Source organism: Asterias amurensis, chromosome 13, assembly GCF_032118995.1.
Source record: "Asterias amurensis chromosome 13, ASM3211899v1".
NCBI classification, from domain to species: domain Eukaryota; kingdom Metazoa; phylum Echinodermata; class Asteroidea; order Forcipulatida; family Asteriidae; genus Asterias; species Asterias amurensis.
In genome coordinates this window covers 15,932,440-15,938,237 of record NC_092660.1, presented here as the reverse complement: position 1 = coordinate 15,938,237, position 5,798 = coordinate 15,932,440, and the positions used below count along the sequence as shown (strand labels likewise).

The following is a 5,798-nucleotide window of genomic DNA, read 5'->3' as shown; positions in this document are numbered from 1 at the left end:
ATGAATCCATATACCTCTCTATCGTTGACTGGAGGTCTACCCCCAGAACAAAATGAGGGCAGTCGAGAAGACATTGATAGTACTATAATGGTAAGAGCACTACTACTACGACAGTTTGTCTTTTTATGATATTTAATTTCCTAAGAAGTTATTACCACCAATACAACTTTAAAAATTAAAGCACACGAAATTCCGTCTTTGTTTATTTTAAGTCTCCGGACAGTGATATTTTGATTCGGGAGTAGTACAAACATTAATTTTTTGCAAACTTGTTTTGGGCTGTGGCGTGAGGGTGTGCGTGGCTAAATTAGTACCAACATGAAAGCATTTTACAAACACAATCACTATCTCTTTTCCCCCTATTGTTAAAGGATGTTGACATACCACAAGACCCGAATGAGAAAGGAAGACGAAGCAAGACAGATGATCCGGCTAGCAGACAGGTCCAAGAACGGTTTAATTGTTCCACGTGTGGAGAGTCATTCCGTCACCTAACAAACCTCAGTCGACACCGAAGGATGCACAAGAAGACTCTGACTAATGTATCATGTCCAATATGTGGGAAGATGTTCGCACAACCTGATAGTATGAAACGACACCGTAAGAACCACTCCACTCATTCTCCGGCACCCTTCCCATCTCTGCCGGAGAATCCTGCACTGAATCGCAACGAATTGGCCGATAATCCGAACCCAACCCATACTCCCCCACCTGATTTGGTCCCGGAATCATCTCTCTCTGTAAGCAGTAATTCAACGCCAAGAAACGGCAATACGACCACACCGATAACCAAGACGGCCCCATGCCCGGCATGTGGAACAATTTTTCCAAGCATAAATCGTATGTTGAGCCACCTTATGAATGATCACATCGATGACTACCCATCGTCCCCCAAACCACCAAAACAAAGCTACGAACTCTCAGACGAGATGATGGATGAATGGGAGGAAAGTAATCTTAATGTAGAGGAAGATGATGGGCACCAACAATTTACACACGGGTCAAGGAAACTCGAGTGCCCAGTGTGCCAAAAACAGTTCACTCGAGCTGATAATGTGAACAGACACATCAGGGCAAGTCATGGAGGAAATGTGGGTTCAGCGGCTTCGGTACTGAACTTACCAACCGTCCACCAGTTCATTCCAAAACAACACCCCCCACTTCAAGAAGACCCCTTGGTGAATCCTACGTTGCCAGACGGTGATGTTTTAGATCTCCAACCCGAGGCCATTATCGACACTCTCCGTAAGAACTGGGGAGCTATCCGCACACATCACTGTGTTCAGCGCCAAATTCAAGATGTGTACAACTTTAGACTCATCGGACGCGCCATCGAAACTGTTGATGAGGTGCTCATGGCACTATTTCAACGCCTAAGATGTAGGGCAAAGATTAACATCTCCTTCGGTTTCGTACTTCGCCATTCAGAGACGGGAGAGCATCGCTATTTTCACTCTAGTCAGAACAACGGGCGGGTGTTTCCTGCTCCGGCAACGGTTGCCTCTCAAGCAGATATGGGTCGGCTGATGGAGCAAGTCCGCGAGGTGGACGTGTTGAAGATTGGTTTTTTATCGGCGTCCAGATACGAAATGGACGGTGGCGGCCACAACGAATATGACCGTCTATGTTAACAAGCTGAGACAATTTCCGATCGGTTCACCCATTGAGAAACTACCACCCTACGTCGCCGAAAATGACGGCTTGTGGAACCTGGTTAGAAACAAAAACACCGGCGAAAGATACGATGACAGCCTGTGTTTCTTTCGATGTCTGGCCGTGCTCAGAGGAAATAACAAGAACGCCATTGAAAAAGCTACCCGTCAACTTGCAGAAACATTTCGCCAACACACAAGAAAAAAACACATACACGGGGTCACCTTAGACGAGCTGTCTATAGCCGAGAAACTTTTCAAAGTAAGAGTACGCGTGTACATGCTGTTACCGTTAGATGACAGCGACGAAGACGAAACGATTGACAATATGGAGGTTGATACTGAGCAGGACGAGAATGTGGCATGTACCCAAAACAGTAAAATTAAAGCGGAATTAGTTAGACGCTCCCATCACTGCTACAAAGACAAACTGGACCTGAATTTGTGGGGAAGACACTTTTCCTTCATCCACGATATTGAGACGTACAGCCAATCCTACGCCTGTTCCAAGTGTTGCACGGTGTTCACTCGATCAACCGATTTGGTGCGTCACGAACTGACCTGTGATGCTAACGTCACAAACATCGGTTCTGCGGAGGGGCTTACCAGCTTCCGTTAACAGTATTTGACAAATTGTCTGAGTTGGGAGTGGAGGTTGATGATAACATGAAGTACTATCCATACAGAGCGACATACGATTTCGAAACCTACTTTCACAAACTTCCACAGACCGATGAAGACAAAACAATGCTTCGTGAGTGACGGTAGTCCGGCTCAATTAGTTTCGGGCATGGTAGACTACCTACATACCATAAGTCAAACTGCGTACATATCACTCATGGACCAATTTGAAGGTGTTTTCGAAGAGCTAGACGAGCTGCTGGATGCAATGAAGGACAACATGGAAGAGCGCAGAAAGTACAACCACACCAAAAAGGTTAAACAGCAGCTGGACGAGTACCTCAAAGAGTTACCTGTGCTTGGCTTTAATTCGGGAAAGTACGACATTAACGTCATCAAGCGGTATCTTTATCCAGTTCTACAAGAGACTGACCCTTTGAAGTTTATCATCAAACGAACCAGCACCTACATGGCCCTGAAAACCGAGAAGTTGAAATTCTTAGACATAACGAACTACCTGGCACCCGGCTATAGCTACTCCAAATTTCTAAAGGCGTACGAGTGCGAAACAACCAAGGGTTTCTTTCCCTATGAATGGGTAGATGACCTGCAAAAGCTTGACGTTGGAGAGCTTCCACCTCACCAAGACTTTTACAGTAAGCTGAAAGGGAAAAATATTTCCAAGGAGGAGTATGAGTTTTTGTCAATGGGTCTGGAAGGAGCAGGGTATGACTACGGTACGGGAATTTCTGATATGGTATAACAATCTTGACGTCGTCCCCTTCCTCGAAGCCATAGAGAAGATGTTCGCCTTTTACAGAGATCGCAATATGGATATGTTCAAGTCTGCCATTTCTGTACCGGGTCTATCACTACAGTATCTGTTCCTCACGCTACCGAAGGATGTATTTTTCAGCCTCATTGACGAGGCCAATAAGGACTTGTTCTACAAAATTAAAGAGAACATCGTAGGAGGACCGTCTATCGTCTTCCACCGGTATCACGAAAAAGGGAAAACAGCCATTCGTGGAGGGCCTAAACCGTGTGAAAACATCGTGGGTTTCGACGCCAACGCGTTGTATCTCTGGTCAATAATGCAAGATATGCCGATAGGGACTTTCATCAGGAGGAATGCCGAACGGGAGTTTAAGCCGGTGAGAAGTCACAAGTTCGGTGTCATGGCAACAGAATGGTTGGACTGGCTTGCGTTCTCGCAGGGTATTCATGTTCGACACCAGTTTAACAGCAAGGAGAAACGTGTGGGTGGTCGAATGATCCCGGTGGATGGTTACTGCAAAGAAACCAATACTATTTTCCAGTTCCACGGTTGCTACTGGCACGGACATCCCTGTCATCTGAACCCTAACGAGTTTAACAAAGTCAGGCAAGCAAGTAGAGACGAACTAAGACGCCAAACGGAAGATACCTCTGCATACATACGGCAGCAAGGTTACAAGCTGATAGAGCTGTGGGAGTGTGAATGGCGCGAAATACAGAAGACTGACCACACCGTGAGAGGGTTCTTACGGACCATCCGACTGCCCCACTTCAAAAAGAAAACCATGACCCAACAGGAGGTTTTGGCTTGTGTTATGGATGGATCCATGTTCGGTATGGTAGAGTATGAGATCAGAGTCCCTTCTACACTTCGAGCACACTTTGCAGAAATGCCACCCGTCTTTAAGAACACCAACGTCAGTCGTGAGGATATTGGAGATCACATGCGGGACTACGCTGAGCGAGAAGGTGTCATGAGGCAACCACGTCGCACTCTCATTGGTAGTATGTTTGGTGAGCGTATCTTGCTGACAACTCCCCTCCTTCAGTGGTACATCAATCACGGATTGGAAGTCGTACACATCTACGAAGTCATTCAGTACGCTAAAAGTCCATGTTTTGAATCGTTCGGTAATGATGTCAGTAATGCAAGAAGGGCCGGTGATCGTGACCCTACAAAATCCATCCTGGCTGATACCATGAAGCTTCTCGGTAACTCTGCGTATGGTAAGACAGTCACCGACCAGGAGCGCCACATGAACGTCCGAGTCTGTACCGATGCCGATGCTCCTCGTTACGTTAACAATTCTCATTTCCGTGCGCTCCATTCTCTTGACGACGAGTTGTATGAATGCGACATGACAAAGAAAGTAATTCGATTCAACCTCCCCCTACAGATTGGCTTTTTCGTCTATCAGTACGCGAAATTGCGGATGCTTGAATTCTATTACGACTTTCTTCTAAAGTTCATCGACCCCTCCGACTTCCAGATGTGCGAGATGGACACGGATTCGGCATATCTCGCCATCTCGGGGAACTACCTGGACGATGTCATCAAGCCAGACATGAAGCAGCAATACTTGGAGGAGAAACACCAATGGTTTCCTCGAGAAGATACAGCGGAACATCGTTCTTACGATAAGAGAACTCCAGGACTATTTAAGGTGGAATGGGAAGGGGATGGAATCGTAGCCCTTTGTAGTAAGACGTACTACTGCTTCGGTGCAAAGAACAAAATCAGCTGCAAGGGACTTAACAAACTTGGGAATGACATCACCAAGCAGCGATACATGGACGTACTCGAGTCACAGAAGGCGGGAGAAGGTGTCAACCGAGGTTTCAGAATGAGAGGAGCCGGGATGTACACCTACGAGCAAACCAAAACTGCCTTTACTTACATGTATCCCAAACGGAAAGTAGCATCAGACGGTGTGACGACTACCTATCTGGACTTGTAAATACTTTATAGACGGCAGATTACCGCCACGGTATACAGAAAAGAGAGAGAAAAATACAATTAAAAATAAGCAGACTAAAATAAAATAAAAATCCAGCTTTAAACATATGAGTTTCAACAGAGAACTTGCCTGGTGAATATGCACAGCGAGACTGTTCCAAGAAAACATTTGTGGATAATTATAGAATGTTAAATAACGAGTTTCGTTTACGATGGCAAGATACACAATTTGGGATAGTCCTTTATCCGACGCAGTATTCTTCTCTCTTTTAAAGAATTTTACTTTTCATTTTATTCTTGTATTTTTTCTTCAGCGATGATTTACGCATCATTGGAATTCAAGTTAATGAATAAGAAAAAGTAAATAACAGAGATGACAATCATGAATCATTTACTTAATATTCTCAAATTTTCAACACGGCAGTTTTCCCTCATAGCATTTCAATCAGCAAATTTTCTCGAATGTTTTTATCTTAAAACAAGTTAAAGCATTGTATATTAAATCAAAACGATCAATATATTATTGTCAATAACAACATGTTCAATATTGTTATATTCAATAGACAGGTTTTTTTTTTTAACAACAAAGGCATTTGTTTTGCTTTGTCTGAATTTACTTGCGGTGCGTCCAATTTATGGTTTAAAAAATACAATTTTTTTTTTTTTACTGATACTGCGAAATCAAAAGTGTGTAATCAAAGGCATCAACCGACTTGAAATGTTTACATGCCGGTTTCTTAAGATAAAACATTTACTTTTGGGCATTAACTGTTATACAAATAATATTGCAT

The 5,798-nt window shown here is 44.1% G+C and overlaps 1 pseudogene; it reads left to right on the top strand.

Moving 5' to 3' along the window:
• Positions 1-5,018, top strand: LOC139946285 (uncharacterized; annotated as a pseudogene).
• The last annotated feature ends 780 nt before the right edge of the window (positions 5,019-5,798 follow it).